At 34.5% G+C, this 25,158-nt stretch overlaps 1 protein-coding gene and 1 non-coding gene across 10 annotated transcripts in view; one reads left to right on the forward strand and one right to left on the reverse strand.

Moving 5' to 3' along the window:
- Window positions 1-25,158, forward strand: part of NOL4 (nucleolar protein 4) — a 392,270-nt gene that overhangs the window by 143,646 nt on the left and 223,466 nt on the right. The gene's annotated exons all lie outside the window — the stretch shown is intronic.
- Window positions 7,580-7,687, reverse strand: LOC111822415 (U6 spliceosomal RNA). The gene has a single exon (XR_002825687.1). It is a non-coding gene; the product is annotated as a U6 spliceosomal RNA (small nuclear RNA).

Consider the following 25,158-nt stretch of genomic DNA (forward strand, 5'->3'; position numbering starts at 1 on the left):
TTTACATATTTATATAATATATGTAATTATTTTATATATACTTATGTTTTATATACATATATATATATATATATATATATATATATATATATGCTTCACTGGTTTTCTTCTCTTGGCAACCCAGCCTAAGACAGCCAATAACTTATTTAAGAATTATTAACATATTCGGGCAACCATTTCTTTACCTATAAGTGAGAAGCTTAGATAATCTCTAAGCTTCATTCTAACTCTAGAACTCTGAGTGTTCACCCTTTAGGGTTCTCTTTCTTGTCTACTATACTTCTGGGGTCTTCACTCTGATAAAACACTTTCCTTTAAAAAATAAATAGGACTCCACCATTTACTACAAATCTCTAAACTGGCTTATGTGTTTGCTTAGACTAGAGAAAGGGAGTAAAGGAAGATGGAGAACTTCCCTATCCTACTCCCATCTGACTCTTTCCATCTAAAGAAGCTATTTTAATTCCAAGATAAACATTTTTGGAGTACTTAGAAAACCAGGGTTATTGCTGAAGGATTAGACTTCGACTCTCCTAGAATCTTCTTCCCATCTTGACTGAAAGAATCTTCCAAAGTCATCCTATGCCTTGCTTTTGCTGTCAACTTGCTATGCCTTTGGTAAGAAACTGTGGTTAACACGAAGGTTTGTCGCTGGTGCCAAATGTTGTTAAATTAACGCTCCTCTCTTTTTCCTCTTTGAAGACACATCATTCATAAGAATCCTTATTCCATTCTGAATGTATGTATATATGTATGTATATGTGTGTATGTGGACAGAGAGAGTGTGTGTTTTAGCTCTTTCAAAAATAATTATGGTTTTCCTTCAAGCATTTGTCCTAAAATTTATCCTGAGGGCACTGGAGAGTTTCTTAGAATTTACTGCAGCAGCACCATGATCATATCTTTGACAACCTTAAGTGTCTATATAATTACTGAAACTTTCAATTGTTTTGGCAGCCAAATATCAATCAGTGCTTCTGTCATTAAGGGGATTTATTTCTCCAAGATATCACTGTTGATATAGTATAAAAAAGTCTTGGACAAAAGATCTTCACATCACACAGAATACAAAATGCAAATTCTTCACTCCTTAGCTCTGTCTTTATTCAAATCTATGATAATGCAATCAAGAGAAATCAGATTATCATTAAAGGTACAGGGGTTTTAGTACACCAAAAGCCAATATCTGTGTTCTAAATTGGTCTCTATGTTTACTAACTTAAAACATGTCAATAACAGCAGCAATTTGTTCATTTAAAATGTAATGTATGTAATCCTATTTTAAGAGTTGATGAAAAAAAAATCCCTCTAAATTCTCATTGGGAATCAGCCATCTGAAATCAAATTATTTTTAAGATATTTGTAATGGAAAGTGAGGATAAATGATGACAAGAACTAAACTTTCTTGATTACTTGCAGTATGCCAGGCACTGTTCCTAGAAGTAACTTTGGCATTTTTCACAACAATCCTATGAGTTATGTACTATTATTATTCTCTTGGTATAGATGAGGAAACAGACAAGACAGACTAAGAAACTCTCCTATCATCCTGCTGAGTGGTAGGAGCAGGATTAGAACCCAAGTATGCTGGACCTGGATCTGGAGTCCTTAAGCACCATGAGATTCTAAACCTGCCACATGGCCACTGTAACCACTGTGTTTGCTATATTTTGTAAGTTATGCTTACTTACATGTATTGTTTTATGCTCTGCACGCTCAGTCATCCCATCTGGTTCTTATTCTCTGATCAGAGAATTAATATTCTGGTTAATATTTTAGATATTTCCTGTGCTTTTTAATCTGTATGTAATTTCTACTTGTAGATGTTTGCTCATACCTTCCTATTTTCATGCATGTATTCTCTTTGTTTCTGTATGTTATGAAGAAATTAAAATACTGTTTCTAGCCATTGAAATATATTGGCTTTGTCTAGTTACTCTAAAACAGAAGTACCAAACTTAAACTTCCTTTATTAAAAAAAAACAAAAACTCCTGACAATAATGGCCCTGTGTTTAAAATTCATATTTTCTTTTATCTGTTAAATATATAATTGGCTTTTGACAATTTCTTTCATTTTCCCCTCTTCTTCTCTTGTATGGAAGAAACAATAAGAAATTGTGATTGGCCTCCTCTACTGAATTCATTATTTTGAATCTTCTCATTTTATTTTACTGTGCTTTATTCTAAATAATAAGACTGAGCTTGGATAGAAGGAAAAAAAAAAAACCCAATACTTTTCATTTATGACCATTCACTCATGCCAGTAATAATTTACCTTATCTTATAAGCTGTTTGGGGGTAACATTTTAGCTTTGCTTTGTGTGAAGTAACAATGTAGTCAGTACACTTTGATGAAGAGTACTATTTTCCTACATTAAGCTTCCATATGAATAGAATCATTTTAAAATACCAATAATATAAGTCACGTGTCTCAAAATAGCATATTTTATATAACAATAAATAATTTTAATCTAATAAAAATATTTTTTAAAGAATATTAAAGGGTGCATAATGTGGAAATTATCCAGCTTATACTTAAGTAGACTTATGTACTAATGGAATATTTAGCTCTATGTAAATGTGAACTTTCAAAATAAAATAAAACATCAAACTTCACAGGAATCCTTTTAATATTAGAAGTTGATATTACTTGTTTTTCTGAAAAAAAAAGCTAGAACTATAAAGTACATTCAGCACTTATGAGATATTGTGGCTTTGAGAACTTGAATTTGGTGAATTGAGAGGTAAATAATAGAATGAGTCATAACTTGGGCATATTTTTTGTCTAATGATTGTGAATGCCACTACATGTTATAGGACTTGTCAGCTGACCACTTTGTAAATAGGCCAGTTTCTGCATTTCCATCTGTAGCTAAAGGACTTATTTCTGCATTCTTATAAAGAAGACTAAAAAATTTGTTATTCTAGACGTACTGCGTTGAATAGAAACCAAAAAACCAAATCCATTGATGTTGAGTTGATTCTGACACTTAATGACCAGTGTCCCCCAAAATTCATGTTCTTTCTGGAATCTTAGTATGACCTTATTTGGAAATAGAGTCTGTTAAGATGAGGCATACTGGAGTAGGGTGGATCCTAATTCAGTATAAGAGGTGGCCTTAGATGAAGTGGGAAGTATGGACACAGAGACAAAGACACATAGGGAGACAGCCTTGTGAATTGGAATTATGTTGGCAAAAGCCAAGGGACTCCTGGGGCTACCAGAAGTTGGAAAGCAAAGAAGAGTCCTTCCCTAGAGAGCATGGAGGGAACATGGCCCTGCCAACACCTTGATTTTGGACTGCTAGCCTCCAAAACTGTGAAAGAATACATCTCTGTTGTTTTAAGCCATCCAATTTGTGGAACTTTGTAATGGCAGCCCTAGGGGACAAATATACTTGGTATGAAACTTTTATAAGTCAGTCCTAGATAGACTAGATATTTTGGCTTTTTCTTCGGCAAAACATTTCTTACTTCATTGTGGCAATATATGATAGTAACTATCATGCAGTTTAATAATCACAATACTCTCTTGTGTCACATGATTCCCAATTTCAAAACTACACATTGTCTTCTGTGTCCTTTCTATTATACCATGCTGCTTTCACTACCAAAAGTAATACTTTACCTTGCTAAGCGAACGCTTATTAAGAGTTCTTTATAAAACCCCTTCGAAACTATTGCCCTGCGATAGTCGTTAAACCTTATACCAGAAATATCCTCTTAAGTCTTCTTAAAACCAAACAATAGTTGGGCTTAAGTAGTAAAGAATGTCTGCCTTGAGCATTGTGCTCTTTCAAGATCTATCTATATGGGATCAATTTGACAATAGCAACTTAAAAGTTTAGAAAGAAAACTTAGAGGGCAATGAGTTTATGTGAATGGGAGAGGAACAACTCAGAAAAGGTGGGTGAGAATGGCTGCACAACTCAAAGAAGGCAATCAGTGTCACTGAATTGTACCTGCAGAAACTATTGAATTGGTGTATGTTCTTCTGTGTATATTCTCAACAACAACAAAAAATAAGTAAATTAGTAAAAATTTTGTTTTTAGAAGAATCCTTTATAAAACAGATCCCCAGATGTGATTAAAGATGAAAATGGACAGGGATGTGGTACAGTGGACAGAGCAGTGGACCAGGGTTCACAGGACCGAAACTTAAATCCCACGTCTGTGACATAACCTGCATGACATGGTATATGCCATTTCATATATTTTAGCCTACAGTTCCTCAGTTTTCAATTAGGAATAATTTTTTCCTTATTAAAATTATAGAATTTATGATATAAACCAATAATATAATATGGTAATTTATATTTATTAATAAATATTTATTTACCACCTACTATGTGCCAGCGCTATGTGAAGTGCTGGGAATGCAGCAATGTGTAAAACAGAAAAGGAGCCAACTCTATTAAACTTCATATGTAGTCTAATGGAAGGGGGCATTAAATAAACAGAAGATTAAATACATAATCACAAATGATGACAAGTACTATGAAAGGGAGGGAAGGAGCCTTATGACAGTGACATCAGTTGAAACGGGATGTCTCTCTGAGCAAGTGGCTGACTCGGGTCCAGGTGAGTGGCGGTTCAGGTGAAAAAGGCAGGAGAGCCCTTCAGGGAGAAGGAACAGTGTGTGCTAAGGCCTTTTGCTTTGTAAGCTGTTAAGGTGTAACAGGGTAATATTTTGATTGAGCTATGTATGCTAGTGTTTTCAAATCCTTTTCCTTCTCCCCACATCTCCTTTCAAGCTGATTCAAGAGCTTTCCAAATGAACTTCCCTCGGGGTAAGCATGGTATAAAAAGAATAAAGTATCAATTGCTTGGCTTTTGAGTTCTTAAGTAGGTATTTTAAAATTAATAGCTTAGATACATATCTTTAAAATCATGACGTTCATTTGCAGGATCCAGACACTGAATAGAATTATAAAAACTTGGCTTTAAGTAGGGTCAAAACCCTAGAAGTCTGAACAAGTAGAGTTTACAGAATAAATTTGGAAAGGAGAAGAGTTCATAATTACTAAGAACTTTTTTCCTTCCAAAGAAGATAACAGTCCAACCATAGGTGGGAAAGAACAATTTGGAGAGATGAGATTTGAGGTTCTCTGAAAAAAGCCTAGTGGCTGTGGCTGGGGTAGGCAGGGTAATTGGGAAATGCTTGAAGGATCCAAGAACTGAGGGAGTTTGTGTCTCATTACTTAGGGTGCAGTCCAGAAGACACAAAGCTGTATAGAGATGCTTTGTGTCCAACATGGCATCTGAAGAGTATAATAGCAATAACATGAGGAACTAAGACTTAAGGAAGGTCTCACAGACACATACCCACCATGGAGATGACGTGGCAGGGAGAAACAGCTGAGAGGTTTGGTAAACTAGCAGAACCAACATAGCTAGGATGAAGAAGTCCAGAATCTATTATCTGGAAGTATGTATGGCAGGATCATAGTTATCATCAGCCGATTCAACAAGGATAGAAATCTTGGGGATGTTACTCTTCATTAGAGGACAGTGAGAACAGAATAAATTGACCTCCTTTTCCTTCCCACTACCCCACCCAGAATTCACACAACGTATGTCACTCAGTCTCCTAGAGTGAAGGGGAAGGTGTGATGGTGGTGGTCAGAATCCTGAGTAGTTTACGGAAGAGACTGAGACTGAGTAGTTATACAAAACAGATTGAGTTTTAACTGGAAATGACTGAACTACCTTCATTTGGCTTACATTCCCCTTCTGAACAGAAGTGAGGCAAATAAATGGAACTCAATTTTAAAGAAAAATACCTTTTTTTTTTTGCACATTGGAGTTGGTGACCATAAAAATGTAAAGCAGTCCTACACGGAATGCTGATGTCAATAAAAAACCTTTTTCCATCTAGTCGATTCCGACACTTGGCAACCCCATGTGTATTAGGGTAGAACCGCACTCCACAGGGTTTTTCAATGGTTGTAATCTTAAGGAGGAGTCCCTGGGTGGCACAAACAGTTTGAACCCACCCAGAGGTGCCTTGGAAAACAGACCTGGGGATCTGCTTCTGAAAGGTCACAGGCTGGTAAGCCCTGTGGAGTAGTTCTACTCTGCACAGGTCGGGTCACCATGAGTTGGAATTGACTCCACGGCTGCTAACAACAACAGTCGCCTTCAGTGGTGCCCACTGAGTGGATTAGAACCACCTTTTAGTTACTAGCAGAGCAAAAACTGTTTGTGTGACCCAGGGACAAACGTCAATAGTAACCATCATGGGGCAAAGTCCAGAAATTACCATTTCTAGAGCTTCTCAGCTACTTTCAATTTATCACCAGGATCGATTTCCCTTCTTTTCTAATACCTTGTGAGAAATTGGCTGTTGTGTTCATTAGGAACCTGTGTTCTTTGATAAGTGATGACTAGGCATTTGAGAAATTCCCCTCCAGATAAAAACAAAATATTTTTAAACCATGTTTGCTTATATTTTTTCCCATATGAGTAATTATTGAATTACTGCTTTTCCTATTTGCTTGTCATTATAAAGACATAGACAAGTTACCTTGAACATGACTTTTTAAATGTTTTATCTTCTCCTACACTTCCTTTTAAAAATGAATCACTTGATGAAATGCAGCAAAGGAATAAATTCTTACTTGTGGGAAGAAATTGGTTTGTTGAAGGGATGGTAGTGAGGTTATGTATCATTTTCTCATGGGAGGTTGTTCTTTTGTCCATGACAAAATGCTGCTGCTGAAGATATTCTTTGCATTTTGGCAATTGTCTTTATTAATAAAGGGCAAAAGCCACCATTAATAAGAATAACTTCATTTTAGAGGAAGGGAATTTCCTTCACCTGAGACAACTATCTTTCATTTAGAATCTGATTTAATGCAAATTTCTGTGACCTGATCAATGCTGACAGGGTTATGACCACCATCTCTGAAATCCACATTGATTTTATTCTGATATAAAGAGCAATACATGTACTTATTGTCTCACCTGCAGATGAATCGTGTATCCATTGCTCACATATTTAAATGTAGACTAAAACATCTTGGCTTCTAGAAAATGCCCAAATATTGCAATTTTCTGACCAGAAGGAAAATAATACACAAATATTCATCGGATTCCTCTTTCAGTTCACGGAAATTATTTTATGATAGGAAAGATCTGGACGTTAACATCTACTAGGTGGTTTTGTTTAGTGTAAAAATAATAGGGTATTTTTATTGCGTGGTTAGTGGTCAACCTACTTAAAAAGTTAAATGTATTTTTGGTTTGTTTTGTTTTTCCAGAGGCATGGATAGATAATATGTTGCTACTTGACTATTGTCTTGGGGCGTGATATCCTGGAGCACTTGAACACTTTTTGTTTTATGCTGAAAGGGGCAGTAATGGAAAATAAAAAGATCATCAGTTACTCTAATAACCGTAGAGGTCTGCTGATGTCAAATTTCTGCCACATCCTTTACTTCTACAAATATTTTATTTATTTATCTATTTTTAAAGTTTTATGTTGTTGTTGAGAATATACACAGCAAAACATAAAGGAATTCACCTGTTTCGACATGTACAATTTAGTGATTACATTCTTCGAGTTGTGTAACCATTAAAAATATGGAACACTCCATGAATTTGCACATCCACCCTTGCGCAGAGGTCATGCTGATCTTCTCTGTATCGTTCTATTTTTAGTATATGTGCTGCCGAAGCGAGCACTACACATATTACACATATTTTAAATTTACTGTTTCAGATGAATTTAAGTGAATTGTCTCATTCTTGTAAATATGTTTCTTTAATTCCATAACTTTAATTCCACTTAGAATATTTGGGAGCTTTTTGTTTGTTCTTTTCTCTTTAAGTTGTGTTTAAATATTAAGTTGTAACTATTAATTTTTAGGAAAATTAAACCTTTCAAGTGGTTCATAGGCATTGGGAAATATATATATAAATATATACATATACAATTAATACATATATACAAATATGGATATATAAATATACACATAAATATTCATATACATAAATATATACATAAATGTATACCTATGTACATACTTATATGCATGTATATGTAAATATACTTATGAAAATATTAGTTAAAAAGAAATAAATCTGTCTGGCTTTTTATTGGGTGGACTATGCAAATTCCATTGGATTCTAAAACAAGAATTTACTGCCTGATGTTACACATTTTCACACTGACTTGTGAATGTGCCTTCAGGGAGTTTGCACATTTGCACACAAATCAAACATAAGCAGACAGTACAGCATTCAAGGGCTCATGCTGTCATCAGTCCTGTTGATAAAAGTAGATGCTTTCCTATTCAGTCAATGTTATTAACCACCATTTTGAAGAAAATGTATATCTAAGAACTCTGAAAATTTTGAATGCTTACTGTGCTTTTCAGTATAATGATTTGCCATTTTACATTACTTTATATAAAAGAAAGTAGCAATTCAAATCTATGTGAAAGAATTAAGAAGCCCATCTATGAACTCTGGGGCATAGAAGGAACTCAGAAAATGTTCAAATGACTGCTCTGTCTTCCTGTATGTAGTGTGGCTCAGATGACATTTGAAGAACTAAGAAGTGCCTTGTAGTCTGAAAGTCTCCTGCCTTTCCAGTCCTGGAACAGTCTCAGCTTGCAGAGCTTAGTGAAAATGTCATCTTTATCATTCTCTCATTCCCATCCCTTTGCCAAAGTGAAAGTGAAACTAGAATTGTGGTGTCATCTTATTGAAAGAATGGGGAGGAGGAATGTGCGTATCTTCCCAAAGTTCTGAGATCCCTTTCCCAGTAGCCAAAATAATCACAAATGTATCTGTGATAAAAATAAAATAATTAAAATTTAAGTAAACATCACAATGAATGCAGCAAAGCGGTGACTTTCGTTCAGTCCATTTAGCAAGCACTAATTTTTTGCCACAAGTCACTAGATAATCATATTTTACAGTATTCACGCAAACCTTGTGACTAAGCAGAATAGGCTACTGCCCATGTGAGTAATCTGGAGGATGCCAAAAATGGCTCCCTTTGGCTGCTGTGCATAGATGTGAAGTGGTAAATTTTGTGTAGTCTACACAGGCTGCGGGCCACGGGCTGAGTGGAAGCTAAATCTATGTCATGTTCTATTCCCAACCCAAATGCACTAGGATGCTGCATCAGCACGGAAGAAGGGGTGCCTTTTTATAATTCATCCCATCAGAGAAAGCACCTTTTGCAATTAGTCTATCTTTCTATGGTTCGCTCAAAGCCACCTCATGGTTAGGGGATGCTCTTTATGAAAACATTTCCTTCATTCACCTGTCATGGTATATGGATTTTTACCATTACTCCTTTGAGCTCTGAGGGCTCTTATATTTTTTCTCTCTGATCAAAATAAAAATATTATTCTTCCCCCCAAAAAAAATAAAATCTTCTGCAACTATGAATGAACACGTAAGTTGAAATTACCAGCTACCAACTGGGAAGGCTCTACAGGTACTTAAAGGCTGTTTTTTGTTTTTCACTTTTATGGAGCATTTCATATATATACACACACACACTCACACGCACACACATATATATACAAAACATTCTAAACGTATACATAAGTAAAGAGATTAGTAGAATATACACTTGTTCTAATCTCCAGCTTCAACAATTGTCCATTTGAAAGTTTTTTAACTTGGGGAAGAAGGGCATTGAAAGAGAAAGTACTTTTGACTTATCAGAATTTTTCTTAAGATCAGCCGTACTTCTCATGCCAAGCCTCATAAGGAGACTTACGTGGAGATTAGTCCTGCCCTCCTCTTTCTCACCTGTGATTAACATGGTATAATGAATGAAAAAGTGTTGTTTTGTTGTTTACCTTAATACTTCAGGAAGCATTTAATAAATTCCATATATATGATTGAAATGACTTACTATTGCTAATATACTGAGTTCAAAAATAATTCATCCATTTCACAATTATTAAGCACCTACTCTGAGACAGACACTTGTTTACTGCTAGAAGTATAGCGGTAAATATGGCAGGCAAGATACCTGTTATTGTAGAATTTACATTCTAATAAACAAAAGAGCCCAGTTACATGATATAAACTAAAACATAAATCCTATGTATCAGAGGAACTGGCCAACTGACACTGATTTTTTATAAAAGAAAATTAAAAATACATTTCTCCCTTAAGAGAATCGGTTTTTTTCAATAATTTTTTTTAAATAACAGGACATCTAGGCCATTTGGCATAACATAGTTCCTAAAGATAATGTTCTGCATCCTACTGTGGTTAATGTTGTCTAGGATCTTAGAATCTTTCTAAGATACAACTATTGGTCTCTTCCCATCTGGAGCAAAGGAGAGGGAAGAAAACCAAAGACTTAAAGAAGAAATTACCCCACGTGAACCATAGCCTCCACTAGACTGAGACCAGAAGAGCTAGATGGTGCCTGGTTAACATTGCCGACCAGGGACACAATAGAATTTCCTGATTAGAGTGGGAGAAAAATGTAGAACAAAATTCAGATTTATAAAAAAGACTAGACTTACTGGTCTGATAGAAACAGGAGGAACCACCAAGACTATAGCCCTAAGGCACACTTCTAACATGAAACTGAAGCCGCTCCTGGAAATCATCTTTCAGCGAAATAACAGACAGGCCTATAAAATAAACAATAACACCAGTGAGGAAGGTGCTTCTTAGAACAATCAACTATACAAGACCCAAAGGGCAACATTTACCCAAAAGTAAAGATGAGAAGGCAGGAAGGGGCAGGGAAACCAGATGAATGGAAACAGAGAACCAAGGGTGAAATGGGGAGAATGCTACATATTGCAGGGATTGCAACCAATGTCAGGGAACAATTTGTGTATGAACTATTGAATGGTAAACTAATTTAGTATGTAAACTTTCACCTAAAGCACAATAAAATGTTCAAAAAAAAAAAAGAGAGAGAGAAAGAAAGGGCCTTTAATTCTCACATTTTCTCTTTCCTTCTGCCTAACCAAATCATTAGTATTATTATTATTTACTTTCCTCAAAAAAATTGTTTAATAACTAGGAGAGAAAAGTCTGAAAAGTACTTATGTGTTTGCTTTACTGTGCTCTACTGTTCTCTCAATTCTTAGTACCCAAGAAGAATCACACAATCTTCCTTGGATTATGAAACTTGTACCCCCGCTCCATTATAAAATACACTTTAACGATTCTTTGTGCTTGAATTAGTTTCAAGATTTGTGAAATACTGCTTATAAAATTAGATAAACCATTAAAGAATGGCTCCTATACAAACTGGTAACTCAAAATTTAATCAGTTGAGATAAGTAAACAGAAAAAAACTGGCTATGTTTCTTCCGGTACATTATTTTCAAAGTAATAAAAAACTTTATGTACTTGTGATTGGTAACATGAACATGACTGCTTGTCTTTTCATACTGCAGTATATATTTTTAAATTTTTTTCTTTTTTATTGTACTTTACGTGAAGGTTTACAGAACAAATAGTTTCTCCTTAAACAATCAGTACACATATTGTTTTATGACATTGGTTAACAACCCCACAACATGTCAACACTCTCCCTTCTTGACCTTGGAGAACCTTTTTTTTTTTTTTTGGAGAAAATACACATAGCCAAAGATGCAGTATCTTTTTAAAAGTGATTTTGCCAAGTTTTTTTTCCTCTGAAAACCAGATTCAAGCTTTATTGTTTTTGATTCATTTTGTTAATTATCTTCCATTTATTCAATATTAAAGGAAACAATGGTTTTGAGATGACAAGACATAAAGTCAACCCCTCAAAAGTAAAAACAAGTAAAACCAGATGAGTAAGATGAGAAAACTATTCAAACTCAAAAATAATTAAAATAATGGAAACTAATAAAAGAGCCATTTTTCCCCATCAAAGTGGACAAGATGTTAAAAGGATAATAGTATTGTTATGGTATAGTTATGATTAAGGTAAAGCAGTGCTCCTATAACACCCTGGTGAAAATATAAGTTGATACATACTAAGCAACAATTTGCCGATATGTTTCAAGACAGAGCAAAATACTCTTATGTCTGAATTACAGTTCCACTTCCAGGAATTATTCTTAGGAACATTTTCTAAAACAGTAAATGCAAATATAAATACAAATACATGTATATAATTTCAGAATGTTCACTGAAGCATGATCATAACAACATTGATTTTCTATAGCACTCACCCATCTTTTCCCTCTTGTCTTCCCAATTTAATTACACTGCATTTTTGGTTAAATTTTAAATTTTACGTTGTTAGTAACGATCTATATAGATGATTACATCTCCTTTCCTATAAAACCTTTTTTTTTTTTTTTTGGTCTGTTTCGTTTTTTCTTGGATGAAATACATGCCTAATTTTTTGATTTGATTGTATGTCTATGTCCCCATTATTTTGTAGCTCCATTACTTTCTGACTCCTTTTGCTCCCCTTCCCCCACTTCCCGGGCAACCACTGATCTACTGAACTGCTTTCTATCACTTTACATTAGTTTTCATTTGTAAAATTTTATATAAAGACAATCATTTGGTATGTACTCTTCCCTCCACCCCTTTTGGTCTGGCTTTTTTTCACACAGCTTCATTATTTTGAGATTCATCCATGTTGTGTGTTTCAGTAGTTCATTTTTCTTTATTGCTGATTAGAATTCCATTGAACAAATATACCACAATTTGTTCATCCATCTTCCTGTTGATGAACATTTGGATTGCTTCCGGTTTGGAACTAATCTGAATAAAGCTTCTGTGAACATTCTAGTGCAAGTTCCTTGGTGGATATATATTTTCATTTTTCTCTGATATATGCCTAGCAGTATGCTTGGTAGTCATAGAGAGCAGATACATATTTAACTTTGTAAGAAACTGCCAAATTTTTTTCCCACATGGCTATGCTATTTTATATTCCTACCAGCAATCTATGAATGTCCCAGTTCCTCTCTACCCTCAACAATATTTGGTGTTGACAGTCTTGTTAAAATTTTAGCATTCCTGGTGGGTGCGTAGTGGTAGCTCATCATGGTTTTAATTTGCATTGTCCTCTAATGGTTTAGCGTCATTAACCATTCATATGTCTTCTATCGAGAAGTATCTTTCAATGTCGTTTTACCATGTTTTATTGCGTGCATGTCTTATAAAAGTTAACAGCAACAACAAATACATGTTCTAGATACAAGTTCATTCATCACATAGATGTTTTGTGAATATTTTGTCTCTGTAGGCTGCTTTTTAATTTTCTTACTGGTTTATTTGGATTAGCAGAAAATTGTAATTTTGATTAAGTCCAATCATCAATTTATTTGTGCGTGTGTGAGTGTGTGTGTACTTTCTGTCCTATATAAGAATTATTTCCTTACCCTTTAGTGGCAAAGATATCACTCTCTGTTTTATTTTAGAATCTTCATGCTTTCTGTTTCTATGTTTCAATCTGTTATCCACCTTGAGTTCATTTTTGTGAGTCATACTATGAGTTGGAATTGACTGGAGGGCAACCGGTTTTTTTTTAATGCATTTTTAGAGGTTAAGATTCATTTTTTTCCCCATATAATCATCCTGTTCTTTCAGTATTATTTGCTGAAAAGACTATTCTTTTTCCACTGAATTGCCTTGGTGCATTTGTCAATAATCAGTTGACTGTATATGTGTGGTTTATTTCTGGACTCTCTATTCATTCCATTAATTAATCTATTTATGTATCATGTACCAATCCACACTATCTTGATTACTGTAATTTTATAGTAAATCTTGAAATCAAATCATGTGAATCCTCCAACTATGTTTTTCTTCAAGACTTTTTATTGTTGTTTCGGCTATTCTAGAACCTGTAAGATTTTAAAATATTTAGAATCAGCATGTTCTAAAAAATATTCTGCTGGAATTTTTATTTGAATGGAGTTAAATTTATAAGTGTATTTGGGGAGAACTGACATCTTAACAATATTGAGCATTCTAGTCCATGAACATGGCTTAAGTACCATTTATTGGGTCTACTTTGATTTCTCTGAGCAACTTCTTTGTAGTTTTAAGTATAAAGATCTTGCACAACTATTTTTTTTCATTTATTTCTGAATATTTTAAGTTTTTTGGTGCATCTGTAAATTGTATTTTTTTCCTTTTCCTTTTTTGATTACTGATATGTGGGAATGCAAATAAGTTTTGTTTATTGACCTTATTTCCTGCATCCGTGCCAAATTTACATGATTTAAGTGGATTTTGAATAGACTAAATTTTGTCTTGCTTATTATACTAACTAAACCCATTGCTGTTGAGTCGATTCCAACTCATAATGACCCTATAGGACAGAGTAGAACTGCCCCATACGGTTTCCAACAAGCGGCTGTTAGATTCGAACTGCTGACCTTTTGGTTAGCAACTAACCTCTTAACCAGTTCGCCACCCGGGCTCCTTTATACTACCTAGGACCTTTAATAAAGGGTTGAGTAGAAATGGTAGGATCGGACATCCTTGACTTGTTCCCAGCCTAGGGAGGAGAGATCACAGTGTATCATTATTAAATGAGATATGGTATTTGCAGATGCCATTTATTAGTTCGAGGATTATTTCTAAAATGTTTTTTAATTATATATTGGTATTGAAGTCTTTCAAATGCTTTCTATGAATCTGTTAAAATGATTACATGATATTTTCTCATTTATTGCATTGATGTGGGGAATTACATAAACTGATTTTTGACTGATAAACTAATGTAGCATTCCTGGGATAAAGCACCATTTGGTTGTTACGTATTAACATTTTTACATATTGTTGGATACAGTGTTGCTGAGTATTTTGGTATCTATGTTCATGAGCAATATTGACCTGTAGATTTTCTTTTTTTGTAATACTTTTGTCTAATTTTGGTCTCCAAGTCATAATGGCCTCATAAAAATTGGAATTTATTCCCTGTTTCTTTATTTTTTCAAACAGTTTCTATAAAATTTGTATTATTTTTTTCCTTTAGTGTTTGATAAAATACACCAGCGAAGATATTTGGTTCTGGAGGCTTTTTTTTAAAGTTTTTTTTTTGGGGGGTGGGTGGGAGGGGACAATTCATTATAAATTCATTTATTTAACACCTAAAGGAAGTAATTATTTAGATTTAATATTTCATTTTGTTACAGATGTGTTTTTTTAAGGAATTTATCAATTTCATTAAATTTTTAAAATTTGTTGGCTTAAAATCTTCAGAATAACACTTTATTATCTTTTCAATGTCTGTAGAATCTGTAGTGATGTCCTTTTTCCTTCCTGATATTGGTAATATATTTTTTTCATGATTAGTTGTTCGAAGGGGTTATCAATTTTATTAACATTTTCAGGGAATTGACTTGCTGTATTGCTTTTTCTATTGTCTTTTGTAGATTTTCTGTTTAATTGAGCCCCATTCTTATTTTTTATGATTTACTTCTACTTTTGCCTAGTTTGTATTTAATTTGCTTTTATTTTTCTAGCTTCTTAGTTTTAAGCCTTATTTGCTAATATGAGAATTTAAAGCTATATATTTCTGTCTAAATGCCACTTCACACACATTTTGATAAATTTTGTTTTCATGTTCATTCAAATCAAAATATTTTCTAATTTCCCTGTGATCTCCCATTTGGCCCATGAATTATTTTTGAAGTGGGTATTCAATTTCCAAATATTTGGAGCTTTTTTTAAAGCTTTCTTTTTATTGTTATCTGTATAATTTCAAACGTTTTACATTTGTTGAGACATATTCTTTAGTGTATTATCTGACTTGATGAATGTTGCATGTGTACCTGAAAATAAAACATTCTGCAGTTGTTTTGTGTGGAATTCTATAAATGTCAATTAAGTCAACTTGGTTGACGGTCATTCAAATCTATATCTTGGCTGATTTTAATCTACTTGTTATGCTAATTACTTAGGTATATTAAAATCTCCAACTATAGTTGTAGATATGTCTATGTCTTCCTTTAATTCTGTCCATTTTTGCTTCATGTATTTTCAAGCTCTGTTGCTTGTTGCATACACATTTAAAATTATGTCTTCTTAATGAACTGACCCTTGTGTCTTTATGAAATGTCCGTTTTTATCTCTTTTAATAGTTTTTGCCATCAGTCCACTCTGTGTGATGCTAATATAGCCACACTAGCTATTTGAATGATGGTAGATGTTTTTACATCATTTTATTTTTAACCTATCTATTTATATTTAAAATGCAACTCTGTAAGACAGCATATAAATGGGTCAGTCTCTTGCCTCTCTTTCTTTCTGTCTGACAATCTCTGCCTTTTATGGGAGTGTCTAGTCTAGTTCTATTTAATGAAATTTTTGATATGGTTCCATTTAAGTCTATCATCTTACTAGTTGTTTTCTGTTTGTTTCATCTGTTCTTTCTTCCTCCACTCATGCTTTATTTTGGATCAATCAAGTATATTTTAGTATTTCATTTTTTCTCCTATATTCCTGTTTTAGCACTCTCTTTCTTTTAGTGATTACTCTAGAAATTTCAATATGAATCTTTATCTTATTATAGTACTCCTTTAATTCAAAATTTACCACTTTATTTTTAATATAAGAATCTTAAAATTATGTATTTCCAATTACTCTCTTTCGTTCTTTCTGCTGTTGTTTTCATATATTTAACTTCTTCATAATTTATAAATCCTGTAATGTATTGCCACTATTTTCACTTTAGTCAATTGTCTTTTATAGAAAATAAAAAAGATAAAATGTGTCTTTTATATTTCCTATATATTTATCATTTCTTTCCCTTTCTTTTAAGCAGAGTTTCCATCTGAAATCATTTACTTTCATACTGAAGACTTGTCTTTATCATTTCTTGTAGTGCAGATTCTGCTAGTGACAAATTCTCTTAGCTATTATCAGGTGTGCCTTTGTTTTGCATTCATTTTCAAGGACTTTCTCACTGATTGTAGAATTCTAGGTTGTGAGTAATTTTTTTCCAGCACTTTAAAGATAATGTTACTTTTTGTTCTGGCTTGAATTGTTTATGATGTGTAGTCAGCCATCAATCTTAGTGTGTACTTCTGGATGTTATGTGTATTTTGTCTCTGTCTTTTTTTAAGATTTTCTTTTATTTTTGGTTTTCAGCAATTTGCCTATAATATGCCCAAGTGTATTTTTCTTTCTTTTTAGTTCTGCTTAGGGTTTGCTGAGCTTCTTGGATCTGTGGGTCAGGATTGTTTGGCAAATATTCAGATATTTTTTCCAATATAAAAAATGTCCAATCTCATTTTCCTCTCTTCTCTCCTTTTGGGATTCCAGTTGGAAACTGTAGCATGTACTTTTAGTCTTTTAGAAGTACTTCTTAAACTTTAATTGTACACATAGCCAGCTAGATTCAGAAATCAGCTTTATATAAGTGAGAATTCTTTTGTGTTTGCATCAGCCTTGTTTTAGGCAGTTTCATAAGGTGGAAAGTCTTGCCTCACGTATTTTTTTTTTCTTCTCATTTTTAGTCTCTGTTATCCCATAGAGAACAAACTTATTAAAGCAGTCTCCAGCCTGAGAACACCACAGCCGATTCTTTCTCTCTCTCCGTCCATCCCTCCTTCCCTTCTTCCTTCCTTTTATGCCCTACTCTTGTTTTGAGCATGGCTAGACCTTTTATATTTTTACTTTTTTTAATCTGTCATTGTGTATGGTTGATAGGAAGGTGATAACTGTAAAAGTGAACTTAAAAGTCTGAGATAAGTTTCATACATAAATAATGTGCAAGCACAATTTACTTCACAAAATCAGGATTTACCATCCTCTTACATTATTATTTCTGAAGAGCTATGATTCTTTTCTAATTAATCATCTACTGGCTCTTAGCAACATGTGACTGGTTTGTTCTCTATGTCTTAATTAAAAATCTCTACAAGAGTTTTTATTGGCTCAGCCCAACAGATAGATTGATTGTCATATTTCATATATTTACCCAGGTCCAATTCATAAACCTGACTGTGTAGGACTAACCTTTCAGCAGGAGATGAATCAAAAACGTATGCATAATCAAGAGTCACGACTTAATATGTCTAGAACACTGTTTTTATATTATTTAACTTTGGTCAGTTCCTTGATAATTATTGATGCCTAGTTTTAGATTTATGCTGTCAAACTTTTCAAATTATTTTGTAAAAATATGCATGTTCTTATGCATGTCCTTTTATACCACAGTCATCAATAGCCAAAAATCTTAGAGGAGCAGAGAAGAGCTTCTGATAATACTAGCTTTGTTATTATTCCTCAGTTATTATTAAGGGATAATGTTATTATTCATAAATTATTACATATCTAGCTATTTGGAATACATTCTGACACTAGCTCCCAACTTGCATGCTGTTAAACACAACTGCCCAAAATAAATTGAATCCATTTTTGTCTGGAGTTGGAAAATGATTTAGAGAAAATATTGTAAAACTTGACAGTACTAACCAATGGTAGTAACAAATGTAATCTCATTCAGTCGAGATAATAGATTACCCTTAAAATCAGTTTGAACTTCTTGGTTGCCATACTAATAATGATTTTTTTAATGATACCACAATTATGAAAGCTCTGTATTTTATAGAAAACAGAAATCTACATTTTGTTTCCTTCTACTGTTCTCTATCTGCTATCATAATTCTGTGGCCTACAGCAATGTTGTCATTGTCCCCATTACCTGTGTTAGCTGCTTACCTAAGAGAAAATGGCTTGGCAAGTCAACCAGCAAGTCTTCACATGTATATAAGCACCATTGTACAGTGTATTATATGAGAGGTGTTGATGCCTCTACCTTTTCACAGTTGCTTCTCTCAAGTTCTTTTTTGCTTCTTAGCTACCTTTAATGTCTTGGCAGTCATTAAAAATACTTCCTAGCATCTACCCTCTCAATTCCATTGCTTTTCCGTTTGGCCAACTACAACTCTGATTAAATTCAACTCTTTGCCTAGACTTGTACAGTTGAATGTGGCTGGAGAAAAACATAAAACTGTACTGACAAGTTGCATTTTAAATTCCTGAACTTGAACTTCAATGAGGCCCTTAATGCTGCTTGGTTATCATATTTTCTTTTCCTAGTACATTCTCTTCTATGCTCTCCTAGATGAGTATTTCATTCTTTCTACTCTCTCCATAAAACGTCCACACTTCATCATCATTCTCAGCTGATTACTTGCCTCATATTTTGGTCAAACAACAGAAGCAATCAGAAAAGTCTTTCTATAAGAACCCACCAGCACATCTAATTACCTCCTGCATCTCTCCATTTTCTTTTGTTATTGTTGTTGCTTGTTTTTGAATGAACTTCCCACGCTTCTAGCCAAGCCAAACCCTCTGCTTATACATTGGATCTCATTACTCCTGTCTACTCAAGGACAATTGCTCCAGCAATCCCCCCTCTCTATTCTGCATTGTCATTTTCTTGTGCTCCACTAGATCATTTCATGAGCAAATCAGCATGCTGCTATTTCAATCTTTTTCTTGATCCCATTTCAGTCTCCATTTTCTGCCCTATTTCTCTCCTTCCTTTAAAGCAAAACGTTTTGAAAGATCTATCACTGTCTCCTAATATTTTCCCATCATTCTCTAGTTTTAAAAAGAAAACTTTGTTATTGAAGAATAGCATAATGCAGAAAACTGTGAAAATCATAAGTGTACGGCTCAATGAAATTTCACAGAGAACACACCAGTATAAACACCACACAGACCAGGAATATCCTAAAACCCCACTTGTGTCTCCTCCAGCTCCCTACCCTCATTTCCCCCAAAAGTGACCCCTATGCTGATTTCTCTTACCATAACTTATTTCATCTATTTTTAAACTTCATATAAATTTAATCATATAATACTTTCTTTTCTGTCTAGCTTCTTTAGCTTTTAAACCGAGCATACTAATTAGTGCTCCCCCCCACCCACCACTTAATTCTGTTTTTACAAAACTTAGGAACAGCTTACATGTTGCCAAATCCACAGATCATTTATTCTCGAACTCTCATCAGCATTTGACACCATCGTAATCATTGCGTTTACCTCCTTGACTTGTTTTTGCTTCCAGAATTTCTAACCTTTTTGTCCATACCTTCTCAGTCTCTTTTGCTGCTTCCTTAGAAACAAGGATGGCAAGACTTCATCTCATGTACTTTGGACATATTATCAGGAGGGACCAGTCCCTGGAAAAGGACATCATACTTGGTAAAGTAGTGGGTCAATGAAAAAGAGGAAGACCCTTAACAAGATGGAGCCCTGGTGGCACGGTGGTTAAGAGCTCTGCTGCTAACCAAAAGATCAGCAGTTCAAATCCACCAGCTGCTCCTTGGCAACTCTATGGGATAGTTCTACTCTGCCGTATAGGGTTGCTTTGAGTTGGAATCGACTTGACAGCAACAGGTTTGGTTTTTGATCTCAACAAGATAGATTAAGACAGTGACTGCAACAATGGGCTCAAGCTTAGCAATGATTGTGAGGATGGCGCAGGACCAGGCGGCGTTTCGTTCTGTTGTACCCAGAGTCACTATGAGTCGGAAACGACTCCATGGCACCTAACAACAACAACTCATCTTTCTGAGCTTCAGGTATTTTTGTGTCCCTCAGGCTCAGCCCTTCAAACTCCTCTCTTTTCTATCAACACTTCTTTTGTTATCACTGGTAGTCTTGTGGCTTTAAATACCAATTTGTATGCTGATACTTCTACATTTCTACCTAGCTCAAAATACTTCCTTGATCTACAGAACTGATTATCCAACTATCTATCCCTTTCATTCCCATTTAAATTTTAATAGGCTTCTCAACCTTAACATACCTTAATGGAATTCCTGATAATCGTTGCCATGCTTCCAAACCGCTTCTCCTGCAATCTTCTTCCCATCTCCGGCAATGGAAACTCCAATTTTTCAGTGGCTCATGCCAAAGCATTTAGTGTCATCCTTGAATTTTTTTTTTTTTTTTTTTTTTGCACCAGCATCTGGTCTCTCAGCAAGCCAATTTGTTTCTACATTCAAAATATATTTAGAAACTGGCCATTTGTCAACAGCCCGCTGCCTTTTCCCTGCTCTGAGATCACTATTTCTTAACTTGCAATCACCTTCTGACTGGTCCCTTGCTTCTGTACTTGCCCCATTACAATCTTTTCTCAAAACAATGGCAAGAATAGTACTTTTAAAATATAAATCATCTCACATATATTTCTGCTCAAATCCCTTCAATGGCTTCCCATCTCACAAGAGTGAAAACAAAAGTTTCTTCTCTGAGTTATAAAGCCCAAGCTCTCCCCTCTTTGGACTACTTGTTCTTCCATAAACATGTCAGGAACACACCTAGTTTAAGATATTTACCCTTGCCCTTCCATCTGCTGAAATGTTCTTCTTCCAGGTATCTCTATGGTTAGCTCCTCAAGTCTTTCAGATCTTTACTAGAATTTTGTCTCCTCTGTGAGAGCTTTCCTTGCCACTTCTCTAAAATTCTCCCATGCCCAATACAGTTTAGTCCCTATTGCCTGCTTTTCCTCCTTAGCAACTACCACTATCGTAAGATATATGAAAACAGCTATATTCTTCAGCTGCCAGGGCCCCATTCTTTAGCTACAATGCAAAAATCAATACTGAAATGATAACTTAAAATAATAGGGAAATTAACATGACTCTTGCATTAAATAAGAAGTCATAATCAAAATTAGAAAATGAATATTACAACAACAAAAATAATCTTTATCAAAACTTGAGGGTTGCATCTAAGGTGGGATATAGAGGAAAACTTTTAGGATGATGGTGTCTCCTGCTTTGTCTAGCAAAGTCCTGGTTATAACTGTTGAATCTTTCTCTCCGAAGAGAGTCCCAGGTTGAATAATAAATCATATACCTGTGGTATCTGTAGCCTAAAATGCTAATAGTAAAATGAACAAAGTTATAATTATTGACATAAATATTACTGCAATAACGCAGACTGGAGCTACATGCTGCAAGAGCCAATTCTGAGACAGGGGTGAGGTGAGCAGCAAGAGTTTTATTATATATCTATATATAGGAGACAGAGGGGAATAGATTCCTTCAAAAACCCATCTCCCCCACTGGAGATTGGCCGAAGACTTTTAGGGACAAGATTATGGGTCTTAGAAGTTGGTGTTAGGTCCCGCTTGAGGTGGTCACATCCCAGATGAGTTCATCTTTTCTTGGGGGTTATCTGGCGGCATCCTGGTTTTCTTGTCCCAAGATAGGTACTTTGTTCAGTTTTTCATTCCTAGATCATTAAACCCTTGTTTTCCACCCTCCAAGGAGGAACATCGGTTAAACTTTTTATAGAGACTGGAATGGGAGGGAAATACAAGATCATGAGACAATGCGGGGGTTAGCAATGGGGAGTAATAATAGTGAACCGGACCTATGCAGTCTCTTCCGTAAATATTGTGTTGAGAAGTTAGGAAAGCAATATCAGATTAAACCATAAAAAAGTAGAAGAAAAATAATGATAAAACTACAAAGCAATGAAATGAAAAACAAGTAAATTAGAAAGTTAACATAACCTAAAATTGTTCCTTGAAAATGCTGATAGTTGAACTATACCTGGCAGATTCATCAACGGAAAAGAGAGAAGTCACAAACTAGTAAGAGTTACAGAGGAGACATAATTGCAAATGCAGCAGATTAATAAGGTGTCTTTTAAACATGATTACTAAAACGCAAATAGAGGAGTAAATTAGAGGCCTGAAACTGTGTCTGACAAGCCCTGGCCTGGAGCATTCCAGGGGACAGGAAAGAGTCAGAAGTGGGTGTGAGATCCTGCTCCACCACCTGCTTGCTGTGACACTTGGAGCATGCTGCTTTGCCTCTTAAATCTCCTGTTCCCTTATTTATGAACAAAGGTGATAGCGGCTCCTGCCTTTTAGGATTGTTTTGAGGGTTAAACGATATATATAAAAAAGCACATGGTAGCTGTCTTTGTACTTGCAATTTAGGGGATTGTTATAGGCTCTAGTCTTTTTTAAGTAACTTTTTACTGAGATATATGTATGGAAAAGTGTATAGATCCTAAGAGTACCATTCAGTGAATTGTCAACCAGTTGCACACATGTGTATAACCAAGCACCCCAATCAAGAAGCAGGACATTACCAGCACTGTCTGTATCATTTTTAATTTAAGAAATAATATATTTAAGGGGGCACAGTGATAGTTCAGTGGTAAAATTCTCACCACCCATACAGGAGACCTGGGTTCAATTCCTGGCCAGTGCATCTCATATGCAGCCGCCACCTGTCTGTCAGTAGAGGCTTACATGTTGCTATGATGCTCAACAGGTTTCAGCAGAGCTTCCAGACTAAGACAGACAAGGAAGAAAGATCTGGTGATCTACTTACGAAAATCAGTCCATGAAAACCCTGTGGATCACAGTGGTCCAATCCGTAACTGATCACGGGGATGGTGCAAGACCACGAACTGTGTTTTCTTCTGTTGTACACAGTGTCTCCACGAATTGGGAGCCAACTCAAAGGCAACTAACAACACACATAGTATGATGCTCATAAATTTGAAATTTATAAATTTGAAAACTAAGATTAAATACATGAATGCCTATAAAAATACAACATACCCAAACTGATAATGGAGAACTGTAAAATCTATATGGTTTTATATCCATTAAAGAAAATACAGTATATCTTTATCTTGTCTTATTGAACTGCCTAAAACATCCAGTATAATGTTAAATAGAAATAGTAGTGGTGGGCATCTTTTTCTTTTTTGTTCCTGATTTTAATGGTAATATATGGTTTCCCCATTGTACCAATTACTACTTATATTTAACATTATACTGGGTGTTTTATACAGTTCACTAAGACAAGGTAAAAAATAAAAGGGACAAGGATAGGGAAGAAATTAAAAAAATACCTTAGAACATTATTATCCTTAATAAAAATGCAAAAGTATCCACAGACATATTATTAGAATTAATAATTTAGAAAGATAAAGTAAAAAAAAATAATAACAGTATAATTAACAATGGCACAGACATTTAAAGTACCTAGAAATATATCTACCAAAGATGATCAATACTTGTATGGACAAAATTTTAAGACTTTATTAGAAGATATTAAAGAAATACATGGAGAGATATACTATGTTTTTGAATCTGAAGACCCACTATAAAACAATGTTCTTTCCAAAATGATTTCTAGATTTAATAAACTATCTATTAGAATCTACATTTTATATTAATACGGAAGTGCCAAGGCTCAACAGTACCCAAGAAACTGTTGAAGAAGAATGTAGTATGCTGTATTAGCTATCCATCATTTTTACAAAAAATATAGTAATTAAGATAATGTGGTATTGTTGCAGAGATAGAAAAATTAATTAATGGAAAAGTACAGATGGCCCATAACAAATCATTGTGTATGTGGTACCTTCGCATATCACTGAAGAGGATTTGGGTATCTTTGGAGAGAGGAAGTAGTATTTGATAAATAATACCGGTAAAATTGGTTCTCTATGTGGGGGTCAAAGATTTAATGCCTACCTCATAATTTATGCGTATTCAATCCCTGATAGATTATGAATTTAAAAATGAAAGACAAAACTTTAAAACTATTAGAAAATGTAAAAGAAGTATTAGTTAGAGCATGAGGTCTTTCTTAATATAGACAAAAACCTAACAATAACATAAAGGAAAAAACTGATAATTTAGCTTCATTGAAACTAAGAATTTATGTTTGTCAATAGATACCATAAAGTGTATAAAAAGAAAATCTACTAATCAGGAGATGTTTGCATCAGATGAAAGAAACAGTATTAGTAACTAGAACATAGAAAAACTCCAATAAGAAAAAGACTAACAAATTGACAGTTCCACAATAATAGTAGGAGACTTCAACACACCACTCTCAGTAAAGGACAGAACAACTAAGAAGAAACTCAGCAAAGACACAGAAGACCTAAAGGGCAGAATCAGCCAACTTGACCTCATAGACATATATAGAATACTCCATCCAATCACTGCAAAGTATACATTCTTTTCCAATGCACATGGAACATTCTCCAGAATAGACCACATCTTAGGCCACAGAGCAATCAACTAGATCCAAAATGCTGAGATAATTCAAAGTATCTTCTCTGACCACAATGCCATCAAGGTAGAAATTAACAACAGACAGAACAAGGGAAAAAAATCAATTACATGGAAACTGAATAATACCCTGCTTACACATCACTGGGTAATAGAAGAAATCAGAGATGGAATCAAAAAA

This window comes from Trichechus manatus, unplaced genomic scaffold (assembly GCF_000243295.1).
Source record: "Trichechus manatus latirostris isolate Lorelei unplaced genomic scaffold, TriManLat1.0 scaffold00175, whole genome shotgun sequence".
NCBI lineage: Eukaryota > Metazoa > Chordata > Mammalia > Sirenia > Trichechidae > Trichechus > Trichechus manatus.